Below are 18,776 nucleotides of genomic sequence, written 5' to 3' on the forward strand. Positions count from 1 at the left end.
ATATAAGGGTATAGTTTGAAATTATTTAACCACCTTTAATTATTTTGAATTGAGGACAAGAAAGAGGACGGACTTTTTAAAGCAGTCTTTCAGTTTATAAAATTAAATTAATTAAAGAAATATATAGAAATGTTTAAAATTACAGAGGGGGATACGGGCGTCTCTGGATTTTAGACACCGTTTACATTACTTCATGTCTTTCTCAGCTGAAAATTAAGATTGATCTCACATGAAAATAAATATTCCTAAGGTTAGGATTGGCTTCCACATTCCTCTGGACTAAATACCTAATTAGAAGAATAATATTGTACACAATACTATCCAATATAAATAAGCTATAAAAGTACCACTAGTTTTTCTGGGCCCAATGGGCTAAAAGTCAATTCTGTGACTACGTTACCTTTAATCCTTTGACAGCCTAAACTGCTGTTCCTCAGGCATGAACCAACTAACATCAGACTTTATGTCAAAAAACGAATGAACCGAGCTATTCCAACTAATTAGAATTTTCTGTTAATTATCAGCTAATAAATATTTTTCGTTTTATTTTCAAATCTAAATTTCTTATCAAGCTTAACTAAACAGGGTGTCTGTTAAGCTTTTAGTAATGGAAGCATGATCTAGGTATTTTCGTTGTTGCGACTGTTTAATAAACCACCTGCTAAAGAGCAAGTGGATGTGTTTGGTTTACATTGGGGAAACTTCAATTTTTTTTTACAAAATTAAAATGTAGTCCCAGTTTAAAATTTTAACATTGATGTAAGGTACTGTAGCTTCCATAAAACCCATAAAACATTTGCCTGTGATCTGTTCAGTCAACTCAAACAATCATCAAGAGTGTCAAGCCATGCATTTCAAGCAGGATAGCTTTCTTGTAGGATTCCTTCCACTACTGATGAAGCAATTAATAATAATTAAAAAAATAAACAAAAGTTTATTTTTTGAAAACAAAAACAAAACAAAACTACAATTAAATTAAAGAATCCAATTTATTTTAATTAAAATCAAAATATAAAAATCTTAATCCTGTTTTATGTGCAATTATTTGAACTTTATTTTATTTTAATACAATTATTTTAAATTTATTTTAATACAATTATTTTAATTTCTCCATACAGATTATTATGCTTAAAGTATATCGCACAATCAAGGATATATACAGAAATATTCTTGATGGAAAGCTAGTGGAACTGGCTAGCAGTTGAAAACAAAACAAACAGAATCGAAATTTTTACATTAATTCTCCTCCTTTTCAAGATCGTCACTACAGACCGCGCTGAGAGAGAATAGCCACTATTAAATTATTACTTTCTATTTCTCGCAATGAGTACTCCACTTCAGGTCAACGTTCATTGGGGACTGGTGATCGAGATACAATACGATAAAGAAGAATTCATCGATTCGCTAAGACGCAATAAACATAATTTATCGTTCGAATTAGAAAGCGTCACTGCGTACAAAGAGATCGACAATTTGTACAATACGATTCGTACAGTATTAGTAATATTAATAAATAAGAAATAAACACCAGAAAGAGAGGAAGCGTTATACATTCCTGATTTATTACACGCTACCTACAAGAAAGATGCTCTTGCGACACAACGGCTACCACTTTTCTCAATCCCCTGAAAGGCCTTGGAAGTTAAAAGCGCATGTACTCTCCATTTCTGTGTGGTTATCTAGGCCATTATGAATTATTTATACGGCTAGCGCTAACCCACTAACACAGGCATTGGTAGCTAGATGGCGGAATGAAAGGCTCAGTTCCCGCCCAGCTGACGACAGACAACCCTTCACTCCCACTCATCGTATGGATTCACCCTACTTTAATGACATCAGAAGTGTTAGCTTTAACATGCGCTGGCACGTGGGTCTCCGCATTCCGGTCATACTCATCATGCAGCGTCCTCACATCCCCTTTCAATGGCACACATCTTAGTTGTACTCAGTTGAGGTTTGCGCTGATTAATGGAAAACTCCGTAGGTATATCGACGCATCGACAATCTCACATAAACGCACGTGCGTTTAGCGAGGTTAGAGAAGAGAGGTAAGTAAGAATTTGATTTTAAAATCACTCCTTGTTAGTAATTTTCTCCGAAAAATTTTAGCAAAGATTATGAAAACTTACTGGACAATGTACTAGCAATTTACAATTGGATAATTGCATAAACTGATCGGGCGTAAACTTCAATATTATATAAAAAAACAAACAAAACCTATTAAAAATATTATTAAGAATTATATAGAATGAACTGAAATGTTGCGATTATGAAAGAATTAAGCTAAATCGCACCATTTATAAAAGCAAAACAATCCAAAATATCATTCAACCATTTTGGATCGTTGAATTGGCGTGATAACATAAGTCTGTATTTTAATGTATACAAAAATGAAAAGGCGATAGATAAAATTATCTAATATGGGCAAAAATGATGGAAGAATTTAAATAGCGACATAGATATGAGTAGGATCAGACAGAGGATCAGACAAAAAGACCCGTGAAAGGTAATAGTTGTTTATATGCATTTGTACATCACAATGTGTGATACAGTAGAGGCCGCACAATCTATTTTCCATTGATGTATTACTTTAGTTGCAAGAATAATTTGGATTATATTAATTAGAGATACAGAAAAAAATATGTAAATGTAACTGGATGAAGGATCTGTTAGGGACAGCTGGAATCTTTCCATATGAACACGAAACAATCTCATAAATAATTGCATAAAAGTAGATCAGTAGAGCCCAATTATGACAACAGGATTATCTCTGTAATTGAAATTTAAGATTAAAAATTTATTATACAGAAAAGAGAGGGGGATCTTTTTGATTTGAGTTGAATGTTCCTTCTTTACTCTCATTAAATCAGTCGAGTTTATGGCCGTCTTTAAACTACATCCTACGCGCAGGTGAAGACTGCAGACTAACTCATTACTTATACAATGCGGTGATTGCTCCTTGCTTTTTTTTTTTTTTTTTTTTTTTGTTCCTCAATCGCTGCACAGGAAAGGAACTGTAGGTATAATCTGTCTCTCCCTCCTGGCCAACATTCCCAAGCGGTCATTCTTAACACCTAATACCGAAAAACGAGAAAGCAATTCCCACAAGAATGAAGCAAATCTTCTTTAAGCACGGAGAGGCAAGTGCTTGAGTTATGCAATCAGCACATCCAAGGCATCTACTAAAGACCCCTTCTATTGCATGGAAGACAGAAGGTGTCCGTAATTTTTCGCCAGTGTTGTCTTGGCCGACCGAACACGGCGGTTTATCACAGACACGTGCACACGTGGATCGATACACTGTTATTAAGGAAGTCTAAACAACAAAGCTTCAAGACCACGGTAGCCGGACATTCATTTTGAACTCGAGTGCAGCAGCTAGGAGGGAGACGGTTTTTTCTTTTTCCTTTTTTCTTTTTCTTTTTCTTTCCCCCTTAACGCAAGTATTCTTGAAAACCAATTACAGAAAGTCTTTTTATACGAGACAGACCGACAAAAGTTAGGCGAATGGCTAATCTTTGTGGTGCATGCTGAACTATGAACACACAAGAGCTGTCAGTAAACTGCACAAAGATGTTATGAAAAGGAAAGCTTAAGCTTCTGATGCCAATAGTGATATCAATGAAATACTCGTCGTCAGTTGATCTCTACGAAGAATGCATTAAAAGTAAGATACTTAAGTTAACTAACACAGGAGAATCGAAGCTTAAGCTGAACTTTGCCATGACTTTTTCTTTTCTTAGATGACTCATTGGTCATTTCGACTTCAGTGTACTGCGGTCGGGGAGAATGACAGAAAAAAAATTCGATTGTGATATCTTTATCGTTTTTAGAGAGAAAAAAATAAAAGAATTCTTTTACTTTATTTCTTATATTTAACCGTGACCAGCGCGATCATTATTTTCAGTTTCCACCTGAATGTAGGATGTAGTTTAATAATAGTTGATAATTTAACAGTTATCCCTATGCAGTCTACTTAGAATCTGAACTGTGATTAAATTTTGTTGTGATCTGATTACTTGGTCATAGCGATGAACCGTGTTTCCTCCATATGATAAAGCTATAATGAAGAATCTTTTAAGAATTTTTTTTAATGTTTTGTTCGAATAATGGGGTTTGCGCTAATTTTTATTTTTATATTCAGTTATATTTTAATATTTTATTTTTTATGATGCGAATAAACAATGTTGACTATAAAAATAAAACATTACAGATTAATTATAAATGCTAGCGAAGAGAGTTTGTGCACTATTTATAATGTAATGTATCCTTCGTACTTTCCTTTTATTAAACTTATATATCACCATTGTCCTAAATAAGTTCCGATTGTGATGCTTTTATTTATTATTACAAACTAGTGGATCCCCTGGAATAACTAGACGGCAAAATTTATTAATTTATATTAAAGCATCATCTATATTTATAAAGATATTAATTTATATTCTAATCTGTTGTCTCTCTTATTTTTTCGGAAAGAGGTTCCACTAGGAAGCAAGTCCTAAAAACTCTTGAGACACCATTCGGAGTGCTTTGTTAACGTTCAGATTCCGTATACGACAGTGTTATATTGGCATATTGAATCATTTTATAAATTTTCTTTAATATAAGGAAGCCTCTACAAAGTGCATTCTTCGCGCTAAACAAAAAAGGATGAAATAAAGGATTTGAAAGGGAAATTTTTAACTAATCAGCAAACTTTGTGCACATAACGGCAAACCAATTCAATGATGGAACTTAAAAACACAGTCCAGAGAAAGAGAGAGACATTATCAATCACTCCTGATTTCTTTAAATACACAAATGTTTTGTCGATAATCAATTGTGGATTTATATCTGCAGACTGGTCCCTGATTGTATTCTTCTTTACTGGACATTTGCCTGAGTTCGAAAAACTGCCATTAGCGAATGAACAAAAGTTGGGCTTCCAAAAAACTGAGCAGTTAAACTGGAATTTTAGATCCAGACTAATTTATAACCGTTAATGCCAGGTTTACGAGCATGACGTCATGTTCAAAGGGTTAGTGGCTGCTCACTAAATGGAGCCAATGATAAGCGAAGCAGGCTAGACAGAGGAAGGCGAATGAACTATAGGTATTTGGCACGTCTAGCGGATTTTACGGTAGTTTTGCGTGAAGACCCTTCCTTTCACTATTCACTCCCCCCATCTTCTTTCCTGAAAGACCGGTCTTTCTTGTCCCCTGGGTAGGGTAGCTTCCAGACGCTAGCATCAACGGTGAATACAAACGTCAACGTTAAGGGACTACATGATGGTATAGTGACCGTCTCAGCACGTTCAGAGCACGATCCCCAGTAATTCCAATTATTCTCACCAGTTCCTCCTACTTCCAGACTGCCTTAGATGGGGGGGAGGGGTGGTCTGCCGGGACATCTTATCTTCCTTCGCCTGTCTCGACATGACAGATATTTTCACGCGGGAAAGTTCAAAGTGTCATACATTTGAATCCAGTCATTACACTGCGACTTTGTAATCCCCCAAGTATTCACTTTAGCCCTATCAATGGACCATACGCCACACTCTGTCCATACAAATTAACATCTAAACCTGACGATATGTCCCAGTGACTTTTAGTGCCAAAGCCGGAAGGCAAGTCTGAGGTTTGGGGGATTAAATGATATATATATATATATATATATATATATATATATATATATATATATATATATATATATATATATGAGAGAAAGAGAGAGAGTCCTTAGGTTTATACTCTTTAGTGAATGTCGTTTTTAAGTTTGGAAGAGTTCCAGCTGAGTCGTCTGACTTTCAGGTAAAGTCCAGCAAAGCACAAGAAACAGCTATCTCCAGGGAACTAGTGACCCATTTGTAAGAAAACAGAAAAGCAATCCACAGTCGAATCACACACACACACACACACGCACACACAGAATGCGATATACAAAGATAAGAACTGTAGATAAAACTTCCGTACAGCCAGCCCAATGTCTGTTTTATTAAACCAGTCCCCCAGATGCCCATTAGCTGTAAATTGGTTGGGTTATCAGCAGAAATGTTGAAGTCTAAATAGCTGGTCAATTCGGGAGGAAACTAACAAAGTGCAGTAGAGCTTGGTGGATGATACAAACCACAGAGATAACAGGACGGAACGATATGTATATATACAGGCTTGAAACACCCGAAACGGCAGAGAAGATGTCACTTAATATCCTAGTCACTGCTGAACTATACCAATAAAATAATCCCTCTCCATTTTTCAAGTTTTGTTTCATTGCAAAAGATTGTTCGCATTAATTTTTAGAAGAGTATGCATTATAATAATAATGGCAAACGCAATTCTGCAAAGTTTCATACAGTCAGGTTAGCTGGATGTCTAGCTTGATCAATCTAGAAAGTATTTAGAACCTAATGTAACCATCGGAAGGTAAAAGAAAAATTTTAGTTTAATTAATAACGGATGCAATTAAACAATTGGATTTCCAATGGTAGCCGAACTTTATGTTTCTGAAATACTGTAAGAAGATTCATAATTTATCACTTAATCTTAGATGAATTACTTGATCATTAATTTATGATCAAATGATATTGTTCTATTACTAAATAAAATGAATGATATTTTTAAAGGCCCACGAAAACAACACATTTAGCTATTTTTAAGAGGATTTTCCTATGAACATAACTTCCTGATATTGGCCAGCATATAAGAGTCTATGAATGAGTGACACCAGTTTATATTTTAAAATCTGGAGAAGCATTTTACTTGCATACAGTTAATAGGATTAAACTGCGTCGCATCCAATTCAATAAAAAAAAAAAACAAAAAAACCGGCAAGGACCTTATAGTAGGATGGAAACCGACATTGTGGGCGTGCATAATCCCTGTGATCATTAGTAGGAATCTTCTGTGGAAAGCCAAATAGAAGATTAGAGAAATAATGAAAATATTTTATGAATATTTAATGAATCAGTGACATTTCAACTTAATGCTTGAATTCTTTTAATTAAATCCACCTTCAACGAGACAAAGAAAAATTTAACTCAGAATAAGATTACAGGTTGAAAACTGACATTTTTAAATCGGATTAATTATCTGAAATAAAAATATACAATATGTTGGCGCGCTTTGATATTTTCTAAACCTGTAATTCAGTTAATATGTGGGAATTCTATATACTTCATCAGCCTTTCAACATAAACTGTCTGAAATTCTTGAGCGTTTCTATACTGTGGTGGTAGAAAACTGTGTAAACTTTGACCTCCTGAACGTTTTCATCCATTCACAGTGGATAAGGAAAGGTCAAAGATTCAGCTCTATAACCGCAGGCAAAAAAAAACACTTGAGTTTTGTCACATCACACCAAGTACGGGGAGAATAGGGGGGAGCGTGCAGACAGTTCACTAGTTCACTACAAACCCCCAACATTATATCGAATTTCACAGAACCGTTTCTTAATTTTGAATCCTATACTAGCAATTTCAAAAGGTATTTATAATCTCCCCAAGTACCATACAACAAAGATGAATCACATCACTAATTAATCTGTCTACTGCTGGAGGTGCATAATGATCTTGTTGATAGCTTGACTACATAAAATCAAACCATTTGTTTCCGAGACTACAAAATTATCCCACTAATATCGATGTTTATATTGGCTTGAGTAAGAATGGCAGTGTCGAAATAACTAATGGTTACTTACACTGCGCAAAATGTTTACCTACAGTACGGTAGAGAAGACCCGGATGAGAATACAAACACAGCTTCGCTTGCAACCTATTTTCAGCCCACGTAGGCTAGGGGAAGCAAGCAAACCATACACAATGACAGGCTACCATAGGAGACAGGTTTATACCACTAAGGGTATAATAACCTCTGTGGGTGCCGCTGTGTCATGTCTTAGAATGTACCGGTATGTAGGAAGTCGCCGTTACCTTTCGCACCCCCCTTCCCAATTCTGCTCCCTTGGTTTCGCATCTTAGCTCACTATGTTACGTCAAAACCGTGGGAAAAATCTGGTGACTTTTTTTTAGACGATTCAAAAGTTTGACAGCAATGAGATTGATGCCCCCCTTACCTTCCCCCTAAGGTGCCTCAGAAGATGGGGAGACAGGAAGGAAGGGAGATGCTAGGGGAGTTGCTACAGCTGCTAGCTAAGGGGAGGGGGGATATCAAGACCAATACTTATTGGGGGAACTCAGCGGCCTACGCTTCACGACCTTCGTTATAAAGAAGGAGGAAGATCTTGGACCTCTCTGTTGACTGTTCAGCCGCCAAAACTGGCCGTAGCGTTAGCTGCTCCCTGGAAAGTGAAACAATTCGATTAACTTAGCTGGGCATGTCGCAATGAACATTGCTAAAACTGTCAACTTTGCTGATAGTTCTGTCACACAAGCCAACTGTCAGTATGTCACACGCCCTATCAGTGTCTACAATTAATCGACCAAATGTTTAAGGGTGAGCTTATTGTGAAATAGTATCGCTATAAAAGAAACGAGCCACAGACTTAGGGAAAAAAACAAAGGGCTAAAGGTAATTTCGGAGCTTCGTAATGACATCCTGACCTTAATTGGTTATACTGGAGTATAAAGAAGACAGATTTACGTATTGATTCTCGGCGTTTCTGAACCAGATGAAGGAGCTTTGTGAAGGGATAGAAACAGATTATTACAACTCAATGAGGTTTATTATAACTCCTAATATTAATATAGGAAATGAGAGGAATAGATTCTATTGTAGTGTAAATAAAACTATTTACTCTACAATTGAATCAGATAAGCTCAAGTTACCTCTTTTGTCTTCACTTCTTGGTTGCTCCAGTTACTGAGTCGAATGATTAATAATCGAAATAAGAACTTTTTATATATTTTTAACTGCATAATAAGTGTAAATTAGAGCGCTACCACTAACTACATACTGGAATTGCGATATTTTCTCTACCTTTGATGCATATATGCTGTTCTACTCCAGACAAGACTGTTCAAAACAAAAACTAACCTAGTAATATAAAGATTTATGCCAAAATATATAAACGGTATAAATACACAGAACGGCAAAGGCGAAATTTATATAAATATTTATTAATATTTAGATAATTAAATAATTAATTTATTATATTACACATTAAATTATTTTTTGTTTTATGAAGTGATAAAATTAAGTTTTCACTAAAGATGGATGAAATCTTCATCCTCAGTAGTTATATTTCCAGTTTGTAAAAATAAAAACTCATGCCTTGAGTCCCACAAGTAATTATCCACGCTCTACTTAAATTTAAGGCTATTTTTCATATTTTAATTACATAAGACTGAACATTTTATGGATTAAACACGAAAGATAAGAACATTTTGGTTTTCGCATTAAGCAAGTGATGATGTGGAGTTTCCATTCTGAGTGATTTTAAAAAGACATTCGGGTTTTTCCCTGGTTTAAGATATGCAATCTGGAAAGGCTATAAGCTGATTTAGCCTCTAACACAATTCATCAATGCCATCCAGAAGAATCTAAATTTTGTCTTCGGTATCTTTCCGCACTTCTTTTATAAACTCTTCCGCCGTAGTTCAGGTGTCTTAGATAAAAAGCCATCCAATCAGTTAGTTTCTCCATTGACCAACCTACTGATACAGACGACCCTCCCACATTGTACTCCCACTCTAATGGGTGGGCAGTTCACCTTGATCGAATGAATTATTGATAGCAATGATTACAATGCATTGTGACATTTTATTTATTTCCAATGGTTACATTAGATTGATACCAAGATGCATACAGTTAATGCTCGGTTTGTAGATCGATGGATCGAATACTTACTATTTTTAAATCAATAAAACTATTTCGATTGGAAATCTTGGTGCTAAAATGAGCATATAACGCGAGGAACAATACCATAACAAATTTTAATCTTCTACAGAGACAAAGAGCATTTTAATACTGCCATCTCTGTTGAAAATGATCGTATAATGTTTTCTAAAACTGGTTATTTCTTATATCAAATTTAATTACAACTTTTTATTAAAAGTTATTCGAATAGTAGTGCATACAGTATTTGAATCGTGAATTTTTGTCAGGTTTTAAGCAAAAAGCGTAGTTCCTCACGCATGGATACAGTTATCTGATGAGAAAAAAACTACCAAATGAATGAGGTGGGCAAGCACATCCCATGCCTTTAAACCATCGGTAAACTGAGCCAGCTTTTCCACTGTAAGTGCGTCTCACAAGTAACCCAAACAATAACAAACGGTGGCCCACTTTCTCTACCCCTGCAGCCAAATAGGCTGCTGGCTGCAGTGCAGTTTCGTACTTGATTTCCAAACATCCAAACAACTGTTTATTTATATTAAGAAGTGGCCTACTTTGATTCAAAGTTTACGAAAGCCAACACCAAAAATATTTCGTAACAACTATAATCGCGAGACTTTATTATAAGAAGCCACATTCCTTGGCGTATTTAAGACTCTTTTTTACATATACATTATTGCGAAATTATTTTACAAGCGTTCAAAGATTGAATAATATCACAAGTGGTTAAATAAAATAAGATACCACATTGAAGGAACCAAGAATAAGCCACAAGCGACATGAACTTAAAGCTGAATCAACAAAAACAGAATACTTGACTCTTACAATCGGCCACCACCGGTCAAATATAGTTCTTTCTGCAGTCTTGCTGTCTCCCTACATTCACAACATGCACTATACAAGAGGTGTATCAGAACAAGGGCTGAACGTGTGTCAGTTAAAGTGAGCACAGACGCAGAAGATATATTTTATTGATTCAAAGCTTTCAATAGACGCCCGTTGTCGCGAAAGACAGTAAGTGCTGACAAAGCTGCTATTGCGCTGAGTCCTTTAAAGTGGGTTCATTTCCTGACAACTGAGAGTTCAATACACCTCCACCCCCCTCTGTATGCGCAAGGTTAAGTATAGGATATTTGCGCGTTACATCGTTAACAATTTTAAACTTAAATGTGTTACTGTAAGCAAGAAATTTCGATACACGTTTATTTATGCGTGATTCTCACCTGTTTTAGATGGCTAATTGAATAAATATATATTTCTGTGTAACATCCAGTGGAATATTTTCGGCTTTACAAAACATGGTTGTTTCTGTTCTGCAAGGTCGAGGTCCTATAATGTCACTGCCAAACATCGAAAACATGCCAAAGAAGTCGAGTTCGCGAGGGCATTCTCCCCTCAGCCAGCAAAGGACATTTTTTTTTTCCCTTTTTAATAATCATTAGCCGAAACGACAAAAAACCTTGACCTGACAAACGTCCCCGTGAGGCGACGGAGAGCACCCCAAGCTGTTTTAAGACGAAGATGGTAAACGACAAAAGTAGGTCCCCCCCCCTAGAAATATAACGGTCTCACCTGGCAAAACCTGTTTTTTTAGAGGTTGTCCGCAGTAACGGCATACACACACACACTGGGACTTTGTCTGCAGGTGAGAAGCTCAAGATGAGCACTCAGTATGTTGATAAATCTGTTTTTAGTTGCAGGAATATAGTCGATGGAGAAAATACATGCTATACGAAGTGTTCTATATCTATTTTATCTGAATAACTGGACGAGATGATAAAAATTAATGTAGCTTCCTGAAGATTTAAACTTAATGTTGTTAATTCTAATCCAAGTATTATTTAGAGAAGGCTCTGTGTAATTCTCACTCACATAAACACACACATATATATATGAAATATTTTGTTGTATCTCATGTTTTAATTCGTAGATTTTTTTTAAGTGAACACCACCGTATTTAAATGTATACAGTACATAAATCATAATCTTTGAATTTTCACTTATAGTCAGTATGATTTTGAAAGCTGGGATATATAAAAATAGCATATACCACTCCAGCATCACTTGTCCGTCTACTCTAATAATTTGTCTAATTCCTCCTGAAATTTATTCAAACCACGCACTTCCACAAGACCAGATGAATGCTTCTTACAACAATCAACTATCCTCTGGCTAATGAATCAAATTTCAGCACATCTATCCTGCAACTAACTTTCCTCAATTTAAATTTATGACCCCACTCCTCATGCGTGTTATTTGAGCAAGAGTAAGGCTGTCGTCAGTATTTATCTTACTCAATCCATTCAAAGCCTTAAATACCTCTGTCAGGTCTCCTCGCAGGTGCCTAGTTTTCTCCCTTCTCTGCTAAATATGCACATTTACGTCCAAAAGCTAACGAAATATACGGAATCTTGAGGGACAGATGGCAAATTCAATTGCTTGTGACATCTAAGTAGTCTAAGATCACAATCATCATATAGTGTTAGAGGAAAGGAGAAAAGGTTAATCAAATATTTGCTTAATCTTCTAAAAGTAAACGATCATTTATTGCAATTTACGCAAGGATAATCTCGCATTAGCGATAAGGATGGCTGAAATCTCAATTGCACTAAGTTCGACTTAGATCTTTAACGTTCTAGATCTAGGGCCATATCTAATTCTGTAATTATTATTAATTAGGGAGTTTTACTCTCTTAGGTTTCATGAAGCCCGAGGAAGAAATTTTAACTTTGATCTTTCCTTAATTAAACTTTTTCGCCATACTGGGTTGACTTGCATAAGAATACTCTGAGATTATTTGGAATTCAAATCAAAATGAACTTATCCTCAAACTTTAATTAGTCCTGGTCAACTTTTTTAAATATCTGGGCTATAGAAATAATATACATTGCCTATTATTGTTGGCATAGTGATATTATACATAATGTACATCATATATATATTTTTGTTGGCATAGTGATATTATTGGTTTTATTTATTTTTGTGTTTATTGCTACCATGACTTTACAGTTGGACAACAAATCATTCTAATGTACCACACTAATTTCTTACATGTTAATTATGAGTGTTTGTATAGTATAATATAGTATAGCATATTAATTGTTCATATTTAATAATATTGCTTCTATCACCAATCATTGTAAGAGGTCAGTCTGCATTCTTGTTATTGGTTGGTTGTTATTATAGGGTTTTAGGTGCATCAGCAACTTAGGCCATATCGCACCGATATCATATGTCTTTAAATTGGGTATTCTGTGGTCGATTTTCTGTTTGCTGGACGAAAAATCCGAGCTCTAGGGAATAAAACCATGTTACCCTCGCCTGAGACCGACTGATTCAGCCACGTTGGGAAAAACGCCCATAAAAATTCCTCACTTCATCGATGGGATTTGAACTCAGGTCTTTCCACACAGTGTGGAGGAGGGCGGTAATACCAAATAAGCTATCCACAGTGGCATATTTTTCTCATGCATCAAATAAACTAATAACATTGGTTGAATCATGCATGGTCGAGCAGTTAAAAATATTAGCTCCATGAACTGTGTTTGAAATATTTGCTTTGAAGTAAAGTGAAATATAAAAATTAATTCGTGAATTTTATTGTGTACAAATGATTAAAATGAATAAGTTAATCTCCCACACAACAGAACTATTTAATGATTGGCGACTTTCCTCGATTCCATGTTGAATTCTATTGTATGCATAATTAGGATTGAAAGTCGGTTACAGGGTAGAAAACTATTTGTTACAATAAATATTTATCACTATTATTTTTAGCTAATAGTAGATATTACTGTTCAGTTAATTTTCGATTTCAAAGATATAATTTTTTAAGGTTTAGATTGTTAAGGTTATGTTTTTTTTAAGTCAACCTGCAATTTGTAAGGTTACTTGACATATTTTGAACACTGTTATTAATTAGTAGCCAGAGAAAATTAAATAATATTTAAAACAATATTTTTGCTAACATTAGGACCTAAGCCACTTATATTAGATTTTCACAGTATAGGATCTTATGGAGTCAGTAAAGCTAAAACTGGAAAAGCACTGTTCAATAATAAAAAAAAAAAAAAAACCTAACGGAAACAGCTGACACTTTTCTACAATAGTATGAATTGCATATTTCTTATAATAAAAAAAGAAAATAACGAGGAAAGTATAATGAAATTCATGTACACAAATTTCAATGATAATCCTTGATTTCTCATGTTAACATAGAGAGCATAAAGTATATTTTTACTTCAATTGATGGACTTCCTCACAAACACCCCTTTCTACATCATATCCAAAGGTCAGGAGAAATTCGTTGAATATGCAACTCTTCAATACCACCCCACCCTCTATACTTTTCTTTTTATTTAATATTATATTTCTGCTGAAATGCAGAACTGGTTAATAAAAATTGACTTCTACATGCTCCAGTAGACAGCTATTTTGATATAAGATACTCTCCGTCATCTTACTTTAGTTCATAAAGCCTTCATTCATAACAGAATTCATATTCAATTCAAGATTTTGAAGGTGGTGGAAGGGTAGAAATATTACAAAACCTATATAGCATTGTGTTGGCCATATCACGAAGCATATTCTTTTATGCACTCTCAGCAAACAAAAGTAAAAATGGAACAAAAATATTGTCGCACTTTCTCAAGCTAAAGTTTATTGATAGATTTTTTATTAATTTGATTCGTATTTTATTTAACTAAACCTGGTTAGGCATGGTTACCTTATATGTAGAGAATAAATATCATTATTTTTATAGATATTGTAATAGCTGGGGACTAGTATACCCAACCTGATTCTGTATAACAAAATCCCTTACTGTTTAATTTTCTGTTTTAATGCACATCCCTCCTCTCTTCTGCATTTCTTAACAGAATTTTATATGATCTGTTAGCTATAATTATCCTTAAATATAAATCAAATATTTCCGTATTTATTTTATAAAGTGCTTTAAGAGAGATCCACCTCATTCTTCTAACTGCGAATCAGAGATACCTCAGTGGTCAATCCCAAGAGATATTAATAATGAAAAACGATTTTAAATCGCCACAATTATTGAAATTGGGTTGAGTCACAACCGAACCAGATGGAAGAAAGTTGCAGTACTATCATTAATGTATTATCGTTTGGGGTGCAATCTATGGTGAAAGTAATTTAGGATATTTAGCAAGGGTAGGAGCAGGGGCAGCATATGTTTGGCTGGATGAAAAGGTGCAAAAATGTGAATAGGCGAGTATTCCATCTAGTGACCTCATCGAAGTGCTAATTTATCTCCCTTTGTCTTTCTTTGGACGCACTAAGTCTAAAAGATAACAGTTCAAAGACGTTATCTGACATGAAAGTTAGCCCAGAAATCTAATTGGGAAAAAGAGCCATTCCCATTATTGTCTTAGATATCTTAGATGTTTTAGATGTCGAAGATTTAGAACTGCAAAAAGAATTGCGCAGCCACGAAAAGCTTGCAAAACGATGGCCTAGAGTACTTATATAATATTAATCATAAAGAGTAATACTAGCACTATAATAATCGTACATGTAATTGCAAGTGAGTATTTATTATCGTATTTCATTATTATAACAGAATAAGTGTTACTCATTATAATAAATCATTAGGCAGCAGTAGCCGAGTGGTCATGGGTAAGGGTGGATAAGCACACCTGCCTTGAGTGACCGGGGTTTTATATATATATATATATATATATATATATATATGCTTTATTTACAGAGCAAACGAAGTTTCTGTAAGCTCTTACATGTAAGCTAAAAATAGTAAGCTCCCTGTAGTTTTGGTCCAATTTCGAATTTTCAAATATTAACAGAAAACCTTGAAAAGCTAATAAGCATCAAAACATTTACTACAGCTAACAACTAATGTGTGATTTAATTAATACTGAGTGTAATATATTAAAAATATAATTAACTTTTATACACATAAAGAGTTATCCAACCCACCTTGGAATAGTGCTTTTTTGTTGTTGTTGTTAACAATAAATACAGAATTTAAAAGCGGGATGCTGGAATGTGTGGACGTGTCCATCTTAGTTGAGTAGCATACATTCTCTTAATGTTTACAACCCACTGAAGAATATGATCATTAATCCTGCATATGTAATGAATGGTTATTTTACTTGGTGTATAGGTATGGATATTTATTATTGAATGCCTCTTGACTTTACATAAATGATTTGGATACAAGATAATGTTCCAAAATAAACACATTCTCGAGAAAAAAATCTCAAATACCACTGCTGTTAAAATGAAATTACCTTCTACCTCCTAAAACATTTCCCTCGGACTTACATGAGAACTAATATACTCATTTCCAATTTACTAATCACTAATTTTCTTATTCAAAAAGACTTTAATGATTTTAATACTGTAGATATTTCATCAGCATTTAACTTAATTAACCAAACAGCCCTGTGAGCCTTCTTGCAAGTGCTGTGGAGCGGCTGGAATTATTCTTAGTTTCCTATTGAATTTAGTTTCAGAAAGAACCTTACAATATCTTAAACATATGGTAACGTCTCTGGAACTGTTTCCTCCCTAACCTTGAAGAAGGAGCAGTTCCTCCACTCTTCAAGTTTGTATTCAACCAGCTATTTTATTTTTGGCTATTCATTTGTCTTCTCTATCAGCTCGCTAAAATCCTTTTCTTATACGACTAAGCAACGAGCACAGAATTTTACATTTAACTTACTTTTGCTGAACATTCTAACACGTCTGAACTTTATCTTTAATATCTTACTCCATTATGTTCATTGCCATATTCAACAGTTTCATATATAATTCCTAATCATAAATAGCTTAACATCGTAAATATCAAATATTTTTGAAGTCAGGCGAGGCTATTTTTCATTAGGAAATAAAAATCGACATATAAGTCAGATACTTAGCCAAGATTGCTAATGCTTCGGCTGATTCTTTATGTAGTTGGAAGTATTTCGTGGTGGACGCTTGCCAAATGACTAGGAGCTAACCCAAACAAATCATTGAATATTCCAGACTTGGATGTTTCATCTGTTCTTTTGGCCAAGCGTGTTACAAATATATGGATACTGACCTTGTCCTCTTTTCTAACGATTTTGTTTATAGAAAAGAAACCGGAAAGATGATTGTTCTGGAGTGGTAATATACAGAGTTATCCATTTTACATAATACAGAGTTATGTAGGCTCGTTTGAGCTGGATAGCTTCAGTATTAAATATTGTCTTGACCATTCAGTTTCATAGTTTATAATAAACATATATGTTTATTATAAACGTAATTTATTAATGCAATATTTGATTGCAAATTCTGAGCTGACAGGTATTTCCTAAATCTGTGCTTTCACAGATTTAGGATTGTTTGTTTTAGTTTTGTCAGTTTGGTCAGCAAACAAATATGAATGGTTTAACATCAATAATGGATTACTGCTTTGAAGTTGAGGGTTGGATAAATTATTACCAAGTTTTTCAGGAAAGATAACATCAGGAAATAGTTCCCCTGGGAGGGGGAGGGTTAGTTTTAATTACTGTGACCTGGCCCAGATTTATGACTAGGCAACTGCCTACAGTGCCAAATAAGTTATCAGCTTCGTTCTTTGTACTGTACAAATGGAAAACTCATTTTCCATCTAAATTTGTAATGATAGATCTACACAAAAAGTCACTACTAATATTTATATGAATAACATAATATTTAATTTGTTATGCATCTTAGTGAGACACTGGGTGCTGCATAATTTAACATCTAAGTGACCCTAAGTCTTTAGTCTAGCCTCAACTGTCAGATTGGCACATGCGAGAAAAAGAAATAAAACAAATTCTATACATTTAGTATTTAAAAAATAAAATAAATAAAAAATATATATTGCCAATAACGGCAATTTTTTCTGAAATCTGAATGACAGAAAAATTTCCGAAAAAAAAAAGGTTTTCTGATATTTCTTTTATAGAAACAGATTCAATAATTTAATTTCATTTCTTTTCTCTATTTTTTTTTTTTTTTTTTTGTGAATCTTATTCTTGGATCATCTTCTTCATATAGAGTCATTTGGTAAGCGGCCCCAGTTGGTACCTCCCACTAGTGATGAAAGATAAAACTGTTCTACATTAAAGGGGAAGGAACAATTTAAAGCATTCTAATGCGAAAAAATTAGCGAAATAAAATGTTATGTAGCATAATAGTTAAGCCGATGCTGGTTGGTAGACCAATTACCTTGGTCAAGCTGTGAAAACGCCCATGAAAGTTCAGTTCCGCCCATCTAAACGACTGGAACCTATGCCTTTTTTCCAAAGGGTTTGAAGGACAGTGATCGTACCCGCAGTGCTTACCGCGCAGGTATCGTTGGTGGTGAATAATAACATCATTTTTATATTAATAGTATTGGACAAAGTTATGAGTATAATATAAGTTATTGTTCAAGTCTATTTTTTAAGTTTATTTCTATTATTGATATTTTCTTTATTAATATGCATGCTATTTCAGAAACTGAACCGTTTTTTGTTGAGATTCAACAACTAGTATTAGACAAATGACAATCCATTTAAACTCAAAGTGAATACAGACATCTACACGAAAACAAAATGCTTATCTACACTAAGTTTAAGTGGATTCAGTTACAGTCGCCACTATTAACAATTATTGTTTTTTTTATGACAACCCCAAACACAAGATATTAAAACATATAGTACTTGATACCGTGCACGGGTTGAAGGCTGAGAAGACAGAAGATATTTGTTGACATTTTCGGGAAGTAAATGTGAAGGAAAGTTGTTCAAGAAAGAAAAAGTAGAATGGATGAATGAGGAAGAGAAAAAGTGGGACAGTGAATGAATGCTAAATGGTTATTGCTAACTGAAAGTCTGTGAGACAGAGTGGAGATTTGGTAAGAGGTTTACAGGGTCAGTAATTAACCTGACTACCTTCTTTTGAATGCAGTCTAGAAGATTGAGAGAGGGTTTGGGAGCACTACCACAGATGCAGGAACAATGCAAAAAAAAAAACAAAAAAAAAACACTT

The 18,776-nt window shown here is 34.5% G+C and overlaps 1 long non-coding RNA gene across 1 annotated transcript in view; it reads left to right on the forward strand.

Annotated features, from left to right (window-relative positions):
• Positions 1-1,891: 1,891 nt before the first annotated feature.
• The window catches only part of LOC150080127 (uncharacterized), an 85,295-nt gene continuing 68,410 nt past the window's right edge, over positions 1,892-18,776 (forward strand). Inside the window, exon 1 of the long non-coding RNA XR_016547391.1 lies at positions 1,892-2,048. This is a non-coding gene — a long non-coding RNA (uncharacterized LOC150080127). The remainder of the gene's footprint in view (positions 2,049-18,776) is intronic.

Source organism: Mastigoproctus giganteus, chromosome 9, assembly GCF_048544385.1.
Source record: "Mastigoproctus giganteus isolate SK-2022 chromosome 9, ASM4854438v1, whole genome shotgun sequence".
Lineage (NCBI taxonomy): Eukaryota > Metazoa > Arthropoda > Arachnida > Uropygi > Thelyphonidae > Mastigoproctus > Mastigoproctus giganteus.